The sequence below is a fragment of the Pseudophryne corroboree genome, chromosome 3, assembly GCF_028390025.1.
Source record: "Pseudophryne corroboree isolate aPseCor3 chromosome 3, aPseCor3.hap2, whole genome shotgun sequence".
Lineage (NCBI taxonomy): Eukaryota > Metazoa > Chordata > Amphibia > Anura > Myobatrachidae > Pseudophryne > Pseudophryne corroboree.
The window spans coordinates 516,144,054-516,159,086 of NC_086446.1; the positions used below are offsets into that span (position 1 = coordinate 516,144,054).

The 15,033-nt window shown below is 53.8% G+C and overlaps 1 non-coding gene across 1 annotated transcript; it reads right to left on the reverse strand.

The window, feature by feature from the left end:
- Positions 1-14,531: 14,531 nt before the first annotated feature.
- On the reverse strand, positions 14,532-14,728 carry LOC134899708 (U2 spliceosomal RNA). The gene has a single exon (XR_010173343.1). It is a non-coding gene; the product is annotated as a U2 spliceosomal RNA (small nuclear RNA).
- Between the last annotated feature and the right edge of the window lie 305 nt (positions 14,729-15,033).

Genomic DNA, 15,033 nt, shown 5'->3' on the forward strand with positions numbered 1-15,033 from the left:
CTTGCAGATGGCAAGGGAGGCGAAGGTGATGTAGAAGATCCCCTTCAGGTAGTTCTGGATGCTGAGGGTTTCAGCGGTCGAGAAGCCCTGGTCCAGGATCATCTTCTTCCCAAAGGTCTCCACCGTCATGTCCGGCATCCGTCCGTCCACCTCCTTCAGCTTCATCACTACGGTATGCCTCATCCAGGGCTCCAGGGTCGGTTTGCCCTTGGAGCTTTCCTGGGTGGGCACCGCTGGTGGTGTCGCTGCAGGGGTGGTGGCGCTGGGTGCGGCTGATTCGGTGGGGCCTTTGGCGGTTTTCTTCGCCGTCTTGGCCTGGCTCTTCTTGGCGAGGGTGGCCGGAGTGGAGGCAGAGGCTGGAACAGCTGGGGCTGGAGCAGCGGGGGCTGGAACAGCGGCGGCTGGGGCAGCGTTGGCCATACTCACGGCTCCTTTGGCGTAGAAGGCGGGGCGGAGGATCAGCGCTGTCGTCGAGAGGAGGAGAGGCGGTCGGTCGCTTCAGAGGGCAGAGCCAGCAAGTCTAACCCTCCAGTGCAGCTAGGGGGCGATGCAGAGCTTCTCCGGCGAAGTCCCTTTTCTCCACGCAGTCTTGCTGGCGGAGGGGGGTATCTTCTCCAGAGGGCAGAGCAAACAAGTCTAACCCTCTGCTGTAGCTGGGGAGCGATGCAAATCTTCACCCTCTTCAAGCGATCTTCTCCTTCTCCTCGCAGTCTCGGCTTCGATTTTTCTGGCTTCTCGGCCCGGGTGCAGCTTAGCCCTGAGAAGGACAATTGTCGGTCCAAGAAACAAGGTAGCACCGTCAGTCAGCGTGAACTGATAAGAACAGATTTTTTGATTGAAAAAGCGTCTTTATTGGCATAAAGTAGCAAAAAACAGACGGGTACATTTGACAAACATAAGTGCCGTGTCGCAGCACAGGCCAAAACACAGCACAGATGCAGACTGTATAGTGCAGTCGAAGAACTACGGCGCAGGCCTGTAGCCTACACCGTAGTTCTCAGACTGCACCATGCATTTAAAAGATACAATAACACAACAGTTAATAAGGCTATGGGTGTGGAGGGTAGGAGGGTGAGGGTGAGTCACATGCCCGAAGCTTTATTGAAGGACAGACACATATAAGGGGAGGGGCAATAAATAGAAAAGACATCAATAAAACAACAGACATTGTGAGTGAGGGGGAAGGGGCCACGGTCCCAAAGTCTCATTATTCAGTTCAAACAAGGGGAGAGGGGCAGAAAAAGGGGGGCTTTAGTCCTCTTCTTCCTCCGGGCTGTCCATGATGGAATAGTCTCTGAGCAGGCTGTGGACCAGCCTGCAGCAGTCCTGGATAGACATCCTCTCCCTCCGCAGAATGAGGCGGTTCCTAGCTAGCCACGAAGCGTCCTTAACACTGTTCATAAGGCGCCAGGCTTCCTGGATCGCCCCAACGGTGTGGGTGCCAGGGAATAGTCCGTAGAGTACCGAGTGGTACGTGAGACAGTTCCTTGGCACAGAGTTTTTCAGTTCGTTTTCCAGGGCGTCCAACAACAACTGGGCCCAGGCACAGTCCCAAAACAGGTGCATAGATGTTTCCTCATGTATGATGCACCTGGGGCAATGTCTGTACCTGCACAGGTTCCGGGAGTGCATGAATGACCGGAGGGGCAAACCCCCTTGGATGGCCATCCACGACAGGTCTTTGTGTCTGTTTGTGAGCCTTTTGGAGGCCACATTCTCCCAGACCTGTTTGGCAGTCGCTGAAGGGAGCCCAGGAATCGGCTCCAGATCGTCTTTAGCTCTGATGAGCTTGTAGATGGTCTTCGGTTTCCATAAGTCAGGTTTAACTCCCTCCAGTTGGTGTTCCCTCACGAACTTGGACACGTCCAGGTAGTACCACGGAGTGTTCCAGTTGTAAGGGATGGAGCTGTCCCATTTGTCCCAGCCGAGGTTCCTCCAAAGAGGCAGGAGGAAGAAACGGGACATGGAGTTTCCTGCAGAGTCGTTCAAGTTCTCGTACATTGTCCTTCGGATGCAGTTACACACGAAGAAGGCTCGAAGCATGGTGGGGATATCTGGGATACCCTTCCCACCCTTGAGGGGCTCCTTGTACATAACTGCACGCTTTACTCTGTCCATCTTGGAGCCCCAGATGAAGTGAAACACTGCCCTTGTGATGGCCCTGCAGACCGCGACCAGTGGTGGCCAGGCCTGTGCGGTGTACTGCAGAACGGGGAGAATCTCGTTACGCAGCACAAGTGATTTCCCCTCGATGGTAAGTTCTCTGAGGCTCCACAATCCAAACTTTTGACGAACAGTTGCCAGTCTCTCTTCCCAACATCTCAGGGCTGCACCCTCGCCGCCGAACCAGACTCCCAAAATCTTGATGAAGTCGGGCTTGATGGCAAAAGGAAATGGTGCAGAGGATGACAGGTGCCACTTTCCGAAGAGCATAGCCTCTGACTTCCCGCAGTTGACTTTAGCCCCTGAGGCTCGGCCGAAGTTCTCGCAGGTCTGGACGAGCGCTGTCACCGAACGTTGATCCGCGCAGAAGACAGTGACATCATCCATGTACAGCGAACACTTGGCCTCTCGTCGGTCACGACCCGGTGCGGCGATCCCTCTGATCTCTGGATTCCGTCTGATGCATACAGCCATAAGCTCTATAACACAAACAAAAAGAAGAGGTGAAAGAGGGCAGCCTTGTCTGACCCCAGACAAGATGGAGAAGGGGTCAGTCTTCCAGCCGTTCACCAGCACAGAGCTGTGGATATCAAGGTACATCAGGTTAACATACGTACAAAACATTTTACTGAGGCCAAATTTATGCAGAACCCTGCCCATCAGCTCATGTGAGACACGATCAAAGGCCTTCTCCTGGTCGAGGCTGACCAGGGCCGCGTGAACGTTCCGATCCTTGATGTAATGGACCGTGTCTCTGAGGAGGGCGAGGCTGTCTGTAATCCTGCGACCAGGAATGGCGCAGGTCTGGTCCGGGTGAATGATCTGTCCGATGACAGCCTTCAGCCTGTTAGCGAGCACCTTGGCGAGGATCTTGTAGTCCACGTTTTAGAGAGAGATGGGCCTCCAATTTTTCAGCTCGCATCTCTCCCCCTTACGCTTATACAAGATCGTGATCATTCCCTCCCTCAGCGATGGGGGCATTTTGCCCTCCACCACCATTTCCCCATACAGCTCGAGCAGGTCCGGTCCAATGAGGTCCCACAGCGCTACATAGAGCTCTGCTGGGAGACCATCACTGCCCGGGGTCCTGCCCTGCCTAAAGGATCTGGCGGCAGAGTGCAACTCCTCCAACGCCAAGGGAGCATCCAGAGCGGCTTTACCTGCAGGATCAATTGTGTTAGTGATACCTGGCAGGAACTTATCAGCCTCCTCGCTGTCTGTAGTCTTAGGGGAGTAGAGGTCGCTGTAATAGTCGCGGACGACTTTCATCACGCCCTCCTTCCCCTGTCTGGGGATGCCGGTCTCATCTCGCAGCTCAGTCAGGGGCGTGTGGCCAGAGTGGAGTTTCCTGAAAAAGAAAGAATTACATTTCTCGTCCTTCTCAAGGTTCTCCACCTTGGAACGGAAGACGATACGTCTGGATTCCTCCTCAAAGTGCCTTTTCAGGCCCCCTTTGGTCTCATCCAGCTCGTCTCTCACGTCCCAGCCGCACCGTTGGAGGTCCAGCAGGGACTGCAGGTGTCTTTGCAGCCTCTTGAAGTTCCTCTTCCGGTCGCACGCCTGTTGTCTCCCTTTAACCTGAAAGAAACTGCGAATGTTAGCCTTAGCATATTCCCACCAGTCACTCATACAATCAAAATAACATTTGTCATTTTTCCATGTGATGTAGGCATCCTTCAGCTCCGCCAGCACCTCCTCTCTTTCCAGTAGGGCACAATTCAACTTCCAGGAGCCTGGGCCAGGTGAAAAACCGCTGCCCAGGACTCCTTGGAAGAGAATGGCCCTGTGGTCTGAGAAGAAGCAGGGGACCATAGAATGCCTCGTCTGCTTCACTGCTCTAGAGGTAAACACAAAGTCAATGCGGGAACGCACAGAGCCATCGGGGCGGCTCCATGTAAAATTCACGGAGCCGGACCCCATGGAGCCCATAGCGTCCCGCAGTGATGCTTCGGTCACCATTTCTATGAGCAGTTTAGACGTCACATCAAGCTTGGTAGAGTTGCTGGTGCTGCGTCCATCCTCCTCCATGGTGCAGTTGAAGTCTCCTGCCATCACTACCGCCCTAGTGGTTGCGAGCTGCGGTCGCAGGGTCTGGAAAAGCTCCAAACGCTCATTCTTGAAAGGGGGGCGTACACGCAGATAAGCCTAATAGGCTCACCTGCCCAGGAACCGTCTACGATAAGCAATCTGCCGCAGACGAGCTCCTGAACAGAATCTAGCGTGAAGAGGCTCCCCCTGATAAGAATGGCGACCCCTGCAGACTTACACTCACCCCCACCGGACCAATAGGAGGCGCCGTGAGACCACTGCCTGCCCAGATGTTTGTAGGACTTGGAGAAAGGAAGAGAGCATTCCTGCAACATGTACACATCACATTTCTGACTATCTAGGAAAGTAAACACAGACTGTCTTCTAAGCTTATCCTTAATACTCCTCACATTAATGGTGAAAATAGAAAATGACGCCATTAGTTGGGGAAAAAAGAGAGGTTAGGCAACAGTTCTACATTTACGTTACCACTCCGTCGGGCGGGGCTTCCTCGGCATCGGATGCCTGGTTCCCCTACTCGGGTAGCGGCGAGTTGACTCCCAGTATCTGGTCGAGTAAGGCGACGGCGTTGGCATCCAGCTCCTCCTCCTCCTCCCTGCTGATTGCCTCCGCCAGCTCCTCCATTTCTTCTTCCAGCGGGATCAGCTCGACCGCCAGTTTCTTAGAGGATTCGGAGTCCGCAGACGGGCTGTCGAGCTCCTTCCTCTTGCAGTTCCTCGTTTTCTCAGCACCTGCAGTTGGAGTAAGAGGGGAGGGGAGGGGGGGGAAATCTTCCTGGGAAGAAAGGTCAGGGGGGGCAGGGGTGGCTGGGTTGGGAGAGACAATGGGCTGGGTAGGAGAGTCGGAGGGGGGGTCAGGGAGGGTTGTGACAGTGGTAGGGATGGGAGTCACTGTCACAGGGGGTGGGCTGGTGGAGGTGGGGAGGGGGGTGGTGAGGGAGGATGGGAGGGGGGTGGGGTTGGCAGGTTTCTTACCCTCCTGCGGTTTCTTTTCCTTCTGCGTAGCAGAGGGCAGCAGCTTGAGGGCAGGGATGGCACTTCCGGTCACCACAGCTGAGTAGGTTCTCGCCCTACTCAGGCAGTCCCTGTAGACGTGGTCCACCTTGCCGCACAGGTTGCAGGTTTTCCTCGTGGGGCAGTCTTTTGTCTCATGGCTGGCCATGTGGCAATTCTTGCAGGCCGGGACCTTGCAGTCCTTCATCACTTGGCCCGACCCGCCGCACTTCCTGCAGTTGCGTGGCTGGTCGGCGTAGTGGAGAAGTCCTTGGGATCCCCCCAGGGAGAAGCACTGGGGGAGGTGCTTGACTCCTTCTGGGCACGAGGTGTCCTTCTGCAGGACGACGATCACCGCCCACTTTCCAGTCCAGAATCCGTTCCCATCCAGAACCCTTGTGGGGTCTCTCTTGACGGCGCAGAAGCGGCTGAGGAAGGTGACGATGTCCTTGATGGGCGTGTGCGGGTTCCGCATTGAGACCGTCACCCGCCTTTCCTCTCGTGAAATAGGGCAGTTGCCCACAAAGCGGGAGAAAGGGGATTCGGGTCTCGCTGATTTCACTGCCTCCCAGTACCTCTTGCAGATGGCAAGGGAGGCGAAGGTGATGTAGAAGATCCCCTTCAGGTAGTTCTGGATGCTGAGGGTTTCAGCGGTCGAGAAGCCCTGGTCCAGGATCATCTTCTTCCCAAAGGTCTCCACCGTCATGTCCGGCATCCGTCCGTCCACCTCCTTCAGCTTCATCACTACGGTATGCCTCATCCAGGGCTCCAGGGTCGGTTTGCCCTTGGAGCTTTCCTGGGTGGGCACCGCTGGTGGTGTCGCTGCAGGGGTGGTGGCGCTGGGTGCGGCTGATTCGGTGGGGCCTTTGGCGGTTTTCTTCGCCGTCTTGGCCTGGCTCTTCTTGGCGAGGGTGGCCGGAGTGGAGGCAGAGGCTGGAACAGCTGGGGCTGGAGCAGCGGGGGCTGGAACAGCGGCGGCTGGGGCAGCGTTGGCCATACTCACGGCTCCTTTGGCGTAGAAGGCGGGGCGGAGGATCAGCGCTGTCGTCGAGAGGAGGAGAGGCGGTCGGTCGCTTCAGAGGGCAGAGCCAGCAAGTCTAACCCTCCAGTGCAGCTAGGGGGCGATGCAGAGCTTCTCCGGCGAAGTCCCTTTTCTCCACGCAGTCTTGCTGGCGGAGGGGGGTATCTTCTCCAGAGGGCAGAGCAAACAAGTCTAACCCTCTGCTGTAGCTGGGGAGCGATGCAAATCTTCACCCTCTTCAAGCGATCTTCTCCTTCTCCTCGCAGTCTCGGCTTCGATTTTTCTGGCTTCTCGGCCCGGGTGCAGCTTAGCCCTGAGAAGGACAATTGTCGGTCCAAGAAACAAGGTAGCACCGTCAGTCAGCGTGAACTGATAAGAACAGATTTTTTGATTGAAAAAGCGTCTTTATTGGCATAAAGTAGCAAAAAACAGACGGGTACATTTGACAAACATAAGTGCCGTGTCGCAGCACAGGCCAAAACACAGCACAGATGCAGACTGTATAGTGCAGTCGAAGAACTACGGCGCAGGCCTGTAGCCTACACCGTAGTTCTCAGACTGCACCATGCATTTAAAAGATACAATAACACAACAGTTAATAAGGCTATGGGTGTGGAGGGTAGGAGGGTGAGGGTGAGTCACATGCCCGAAGCTTTATTGAAGGACAGACACATATAAGGGGAGGGGCAATAAATAGAAAAGACATCAATAAAACAACAGACATTGTGAGTGAGGGGGAAGGGGCCACGGTCCCAAAGTCTCATTATTCAGTTCAAACAAGGGGAGAGGGGCAGAAAAAGGGGGGCTTTAGTCCTCTTCTTCCTCCGGGCTGTCCATGATGGAATAGTCTCTGAGCAGGCTGTGGACCAGCCTGCAGCAGTCCTGGATAGACATCCTCTCCCTCCGCAGAATGAGGCGGTTCCTGGCTAGCCACGAAGCGTCCTTAACACTGTTCATAAGGTGCCAGGCTTCCTGGATCGCCCCAACGGTGTGGGTGCCAGGGAATAGTCCGTAGAGTACCGAGTGGTACGTGAGACAGTTCCTTGGCACAGAGTTTTTCAGTTCGTTTTCCAGGGCGTCCAACAACAACTGGGCCCAGGCACAGTCCCAAAACAGGTGCATAGATGTTTCCTCATGTATGATGCACCTGGGGCAATGTCTGTACCTGCACAGGTTCCGGGAGTGCATGAATGACCGGAGGGGCAAACCCCCTTGGATGGCCATCCACGACAGGTCTTTGTGTCTGTTTGTGAGCCTTTTGGAGGCCACATTCTCCCAGACCTGTTTGGCAGTTGCTGAAGGGAGCCCAGGAATCCGCTCCAGATCGTCTTTAGCTCTGATGAGCTTGTAGATGGTCTTCGGTTTCCATAAGTCAGGTTTAACTCCCTCCAGTTGGTGTTCCCTCACGAACTTGGACACGTCCAGGTAGTACCACGGAGTGTTCCAGTTGTAAGGGATGGAGCTGTCCCATTTGTCCCAGCCGAGGTTCCTCCAAAGAGGCAGGAGGAAGAAACGGGACATGGAGTTTCCTGCAGAGTCGTTCAAGTTCTCGTACATTGTCCTTCGGATGCAGTTACACACGAAGAAGGCTCGAAGCATGGTGGGGATATCTGGGATACCCTTCCCACCCTTGAGGGGCTCCTTGTACATAACTGCACGCTTTACTCTGTCCATCTTGGAGCCCCAGATGAAGTGAAACACTGCCCTTGTGATGGCCCTGCAGACCGCGACCAGTGGTGGCCAGGCCTGTGCGGTGTACTGCAGAACGGGGAGAATCTCGTTACGCAGCACAAGTGATTTCCCCTCGATGGTAAGTTCTCTGAGGCTCCACAATCCAAACTTTTGACGAACAGTTGCCAGTCTCTCTTCCCAACATCTCAGGGCTGCACCCTCGCCGCCGAACCAGACTCCCAAAATCTTGATGAAGTCGGGCTTGATGGCAAAAGGAAATGGTGCAGAGGATGACAGGTGCCACTTTCCGAAGAGCATAGCCTCTGACTTCCCGCAGTTGACTTTAGCCCCTGAGGCTCGGCCGAAGTTCTCGCAGGTCTGGACGAGCGCTGTCACCGAACGTTGATCCGCGCAGAAGACAGTGACATCATCCATGTACAGCGAACACTTGGCCTCTCGTCGGTCACGACCCGGTGCGGCGATCCCTCTGATCTCTGGATTCCGTCTGATGCATACAGCCATAAGCTCTATAACACAAACAAAAAGAAGAGGTGAAAGAGGGCAGCCTTGTCTGACCCCAGACAAGATGGAGAAGGGGTCAGTCTTCCAGCCGTTCACCAGCACCGAGCTGTGGATATCAAGGTACATCAGGTTAACATACGTACAAAACATTTTACCGAGGCCAAATTTATGCAGAACCCTGCCCATCAGCTCATGTGAGACACGATCAAAGGCCTTCTCCTGGTCGAGGCTGACCAGGGCCGCGTGAACGTTCCGATCCTTGATGTAATGGACCGTGTCTCTGAGGAGGGCGAGGCTGTCTGCAATCCTGCGACCAGGAATGGCGCAGGTCTGGTCCGGGTGAATGATCTGTCCGATGACAGCCTTCAGCCTGTTAGCGAGCACCTTGGCGAGGATCTTGTAGTCCACGTTTTAGAGAGAGATGGGCCTCCAATTTTTCAGCTCGCATCTCAACCCCTTACGCTTATACAAGATCGTGATCATTCCCTCCCTCAGCGATGGGGGCATTTTGCCCTCCACCACCATTTCCCCATACAGCTCGAGCAGGTCCGGTCCAATGAGGTCCCACAGCGCTACATAGAGCTCTGCTGGGAGACCATCACTGCCCGGGGTCCTGCCCTGCCTAAAGGATCTGGCGGCAGAGTGCAACTCCTCCAACGCCAAGGGAGCATCCAGAGCGGCTTTACCTGCAGGATCAATTGTGTTAGTGATACCTGACAGGAACTTATCAGCCTCCTCGCTGTCTGTAGTCTTAGGGGAGTAGAGGTCGCTGTAATAGTCGCGGACGACTTTCATCACGCCCTCCTTCCCCTGTCTGGGGATGCCGGTCTCATCTCGCAGCTCAGTCAGGGGCGTGTGGCCAGAGTGGAGTTTCCTGAAAAAGAAAGAATTACATTTCTCGTCCTTCTCAAGGTTCTCCACCTTGGAACGGAAGACGATACGTCTGGATTCCTCCTCAAAGTGCCTTTTCAGGCCCCCTTTGGTCTCATCCAGCTCGTCTCTCACGTCCCAGCCGCACCGTTGGAGGTCCAGCAGGGACTGCAGGTGTCTTTGCAGCCTCTTGAAGTTCCTCTTCCGGTCGCACGCCTGTTGTCTCCCTTTAACCTGAAAGAAACTGCGAATGTTAGCCTTAGCATATTCCCACCAGTCACTCATACAATCAAAATAACATTTGTCATTTTTCCATGTGATGTAGGCATCCTTCAGCTCCGCCAGCACCTCCTCTCTTTCCAGTAGGGCACAATTCAACTTCCAGGAGCCTGGGCCAGGTGAAAAACCGCTGCCCAGGACTCCTTGGAAGAGAATGGCCCTGTGGTCTGAGAAGAAGCAGGGGACCATAGAATGCCTCGTCTGCTTCACTGCTCTAGAGGTAAACACAAAGTCAATGCGGGAACGCACAGAGCCATCGTGGCGGCTCCATGTAAAATTCACGGAGCCGGACCCCATGGAGCCCATAGCGTCCCGCAGTGATGCTTCGGTCACCATTTCTATGAGCAGTTTAGACGTCACATCAAGCTTGGTAGAGTTGCTGGTGCTGCGTCCATCCTCCTCCATGGTGCAGTTGAAGTCTCCTGCCATCACTACCGCCCTAGTGGTTGCGAGCTGCGGTCGCAGGGTCTGGAAAAGCTCCAAACGCTCATTCTTGAAAGGGGGGGCGTACACGCAGATAAGCCTAATAGGCTCACCTGCCCAGGAACCGTCTACGATAAGCAATCTGCCGCAGACGAGCTCCTGAACAGAATCTAGCGTGAAGAGGCTCCCCCTGATAAGAATGGCGACCCCTGCAGACTTACACTCACCCCCACCGGACCAATAGGAGGCGCCGTGAGACCACTGCCTGCCCAGATGTTTGTAGGACTTGGAGAAAGGAAGAGAGCATTCCTGCAACATGTACACATCACATTTCTGACTATCTAGGAAAGTAAACACAGACTGTCTTCTAAGCTTATCCTTAATACTCCTCACATTAATGGTGAAAATAGAAAATGACGCCATTAGTTGGGGAAAAAAGAGAGGTTAGGCAACAGTTCTACATTTACGTTACCACTCCGTCGGGCGGGGCTTCCTCGGCATCGGATGCCAGGTTCCCCTGCTCGGGTAGCGGCGAGTTGACTCCCAGTATCTGGTCGAGTAAGGCGACGGCGTTGGCATCCAGCTCCTCCTCCCTGCTGATTGCCTCCGCCAGCTCCTCCATTTCTTCTTCCAGCGGGATCAGCTCGACCGCCAGTTTCTTAGAGGATTCGGAGTCCGCAGACGGGCTGTCGAGCTCCTTCCTCTTGCAGTTCCTCGTTTTCTCAGCACCTGCAGTTGGAGTAAGAGGGGAGGGGAGGGGGGGGGAAATCTTCCTGGGAAGAAAGGTCAGGGGGGGCAGGGGTGGCTGGGTTGGGAGAGACAATGGGCTGGGTAGGAGAGTCGGAGGGGGGGTCAGGGAGGGTTGTGACAGTGGTAGGGATGGGAGTCACTGTCACAGGGGGTGGGCTGGTGGAGGTGGGGAGGGGGGTGGTGAGGGAGGATGGGAGGGGGGTGGGGTTGGCAGGTTTCTTACCCTCCTGCGGTTTCTTTTCCTTCTGCGTAGCAGAGGGCAGCAGCTTGAGGGCAGGGATGGCACGTCCGGTCACCACAGCTGAGTAGGTTCTCGCCCTACTCGCCCTGTAGACGTGGTCCACCTTGCCGCACAGGTTGCAGGTTTTCCTCGTGGGGCAGTCTTTTGTCTCATGGCTGGCCATGTGGCAATTCTTGCAGGCCGGGACCTTGCAGTCCTTCATCACGTGGCCCGACCCGCCGCACTTCCTGCAGTTGCGTGGCTGGTCGGCGTAGTGGAGAAGTCCTTGGGATCCCCCCAGGGAGAAGCACTGGGGGAGGTGCTTGACGCCTTCTGGGCACGAGGTGTCCTTCTGCAGGACGACGATCACCGCCCACTTTCCAGTCCAGAATCCGTTCCCGTCCAGAACTCTTGACGGCGCAGAAGCGGCTGAGGAAGGTGACGATGTCCTTGATGTGCGTGTGCGGGTTCCGCATTGAGACCGTCACCCGCCTTTCCTCTCGTGAAATAGGGCAGTTGCCCACAAAGCGGGAGAAAGGGGATTCGGGTCTCGCTGATTTCACTGCCTCCCAGTACCTCTTGCAGATGGCAAGGGAGGCGAAGGTGATGTAGAAGATCCCCTTCAGGTAGTTCTGGATGCTGAGGGTTTCAGCGGTCGAGAAGCCCTGGTCCAGGATCATCTTCTTCCCAAAGGTCTCCACCGTCATGTCCGGCATCCGTCCGTCCACCTCCTTCAGCTTCATCACTACGGTATGCCTCATCCAGGGCTCCAGGGTCGGTTTGCCCTTGGAGCTTTCCTGGGTGGGCACCGCTGGTGGTGTCGCTGCAGGGGTGGTGGCGCTGGGTGCGGCTGATTCGGTGGGGCCTTTGGCGGTTTTCTTCGCCGTCTTGGCCTGGCTCTTCTTGGCGAGGGTGGCCGGAGTGGAGGCAGAGGCTGGAACAGCTGGGGCTGGAGCAGCGGGGGCTGGAACAGCGGCGGCTGGGGCAGCGTTGGCCATACTCACGGCTCCTTTGGCGTAGAAGGCGGGGCGGAGGATCAGCGCTGTCGTCGAGAGGAGGAGAGGCGGTCGGTCGCTTCAGAGGGCAGAGCCAGCAAGTCTAACCCTCCAGTGCAGCTAGGGGGCGATGCAGAGCTTCTCCGGCGAAGTCCCTTTTCTCCACGCAGTCTTGCTGGCGGAGGGGGGTATCTTCTCCAGAGGGCAGAGCAAACAAGTCTAACCCTCTGCTGTAGCTGGGGAGCGATGCAAATCTTCACCCTCTTCAAGCGATCTTCTCCTTCTCCTCGCAGTCTCGGCTTCGATTTTTCTGGCTTCTCGGCCTGGGTGCAGCTTAGCCCTGAGAAGGACAATTGTCGGTCCAAGAAACAAGGTAGCACAGTCAGTCAGCGTGAACTGATAAGAACAGATTTTTGATTGAAAAAGCGTCTTTATTGGCATAAAGTAGCAAAAAACAGACGGGTACATTTGACAAACATAAGTGCCGTGTCGCAGCACAGGCCAAAACACAGCACAGATGCAGACTGTATAGTGCAGTCGAAGAACTACGGCGCAGGCCTGTAGCCTACACTGTAGTTCTCAGACTGCACTATGCATTTAAACGATACAATAACACAACAGTTAATAAGGCTATGGGTGTGGAGGGTAGGAGGGTGAGGGAGGGTGAGTCACATGCCCGAAGCTTTATTGAAGGACAGACACATATAAGGGGAGGGGCAATAAATAGAAAGACATCAATAAAACAACAGACATTGTGAGTGAGGGGGAAGGGGCCACGGTCCCAAAGTCTCATTATTCAGTCCAAACAAGGGGAGAGGGGCAGAAAAAGGGGGTTTTTAGTCCTCTTCTTCCTCAGGGCTGTCCATGATGGAATAGTCTCTGAGCAAGCTGTGAACCAGCCTGCAACAGTCCTGGATGGACATCCTCTCCCTCCGCAGAATGAGGCGGTTCCTGGCTAGCCACGAAGCGTCCTTAATACAGTTCATGAGGCGCCAGGCTTCCTGGATCGCCCCAACGGTGTGGGTGCCAGGGAATAGTCCGTAGAGTACCGAATGGTACGTGAGACAGTTCCTTGGCACAGAGTTTTTCAGTTCGTTTTCCAGGGCGTCCAACAACAACTGGGCCCAGGCACAGTCCCAAAACAGGTGCATAGATGTTTCCTCATGTATGATGCACCTGGGGCAATGTCTGTACCTGCACAGGTTCCGGGAGTGCATGAATGACCGGAGGGGCAAACCCCCTTGGATGGCCATCCACGACAGGTCTTTGTGTCTGTTTGTGAGCCTTTTGGAGGCCACATTCTCCCAGACCTGTTTGGCAGTCGCTGAAGGGAGCCCAGGAATCGGCTCCAAATAGTCTTTGGCTCTGATGAGCTTGTAGATGGTCTTCGATTTCCATAAGTCAGGTTTAACTCCCTCCAGTTGGTGTTCCCTCACGAACTTGGACACGTCCAGGTAGTACCACGGAGTGTTCCAGTTGTAAGGGATGGAGCTGTCCCATTTGTCCCAGCCAAGGTTCCTCCAAAGAGGCAGGAGGAAGAAACGGGAGTTTTCTCTCCTCTCCTGTCTTGCTGGCTGCTTGACTGACTGGCTGGCTGATGCACAATCATTTGCATTTGGTCCGCCTCCAACAACCACACCCACCAGACGTCTGCCGCCCGTCCCGTCTGTCCCTGCTGGCTCCGTGCTTATCACATTGACACAATGCTATGCACTTGCACTTCATCACTTAAGCAGTGGGACATTCATTCTGCAAACGGAAAGGGTTCCCTGGCTGCCTTGAACCTCCTGTCTCTAAAATCTGGATTGTTTCAATCAACCAACCCGTTCATCCTGGCAGATTTCAATTTTTCACTACAGTGTGAGGGCTCTGTGATGTCATCATGATGCACACTCTATGATGTCATCATGATGCGACACATGTGATGTCATCATTATGCGACACACGTGATGTCACAATGTGCTTGGCTGTACGGAATGCATTTGCTTGGCTTGCTTACTGACATCCACTTGAGGGAGACACACACCAGGAGATGGATGCAGCATATATACATACTGCAGAGCTTGTGCCTTTAGTGCCTGTAACAGCAACTATCCACACCTCCTGCAACCAGCGTGGACACCACCGCCACAAAAATAAAAATTCTTTCCAAACATGACCAGGTCGAAAAGACCAGCCGAAAGGATGATCATGATAGTAAGTTAAAAATGTAGGAATTCATTTCGAAGTGGTAATGCTTCTTCGTTCGTACTTAGTTAGCATTCAAGAATTAGGCCTACGTAGGCCTCACATCCAAATGCTGATCAACTGTTTAAATTTGTCTTGTGCAGAAGGAGGGAATTCAATGGAGACAAGAAGTAGACGCTAAATAAGACTCCACACAGTAGTTCACAGGTGCTTTTATTCATCCATTGTAACATTTTAATAGACAGCAAAGATTGAATACAATTTGGACACAGTATAAAAAGCCTGCTTACAAAATCCAAGAGTTTATCAATGCGGCAGGCAAAAACATTGCAAATCCTGGGGAATAAGCTGAGAAGTCATCATTCATCTATTTTTGGGATACAGAATAGGAAAGGTGCACCGGTCCCGGAGGTACTGCAATACCGGGTCAATGCGTGGAGTGGACAGAGCAAGCTCTTCTTCCATCTCCCTGTTCTAAAAATCCATTTAATATATGGCCCCCAGATAGGGGGCGTATCAGATATTAAACTGATAAGAACAGATTTTTTTTTATTTTTTTTTTTAACCATTCAGGTTTAGAAACACTGTCGCATACTCCATAGGAGTAGCAATCACCTTAAACCTTGCCAGACAGTTTCCTCCTCATCAGCATGGTTACATTATTTTTTGCCAAATTTCCAATTTTTTTCCATTTCAACTTATCCATTCTAAATATCAAAATTTACCCTTCTAGATAGGGATATCAACTTAAGTAAAAAAATAAGCCCATCAACCTATCAAAAATCTTATAACAATAGCCTAGTAACTCCACCACCACTCCACCCACACCTCTTGACTAAAACTAATTAAATGTTTCCATTTTTTATATTTCCATATTCCTTCCGCATCACA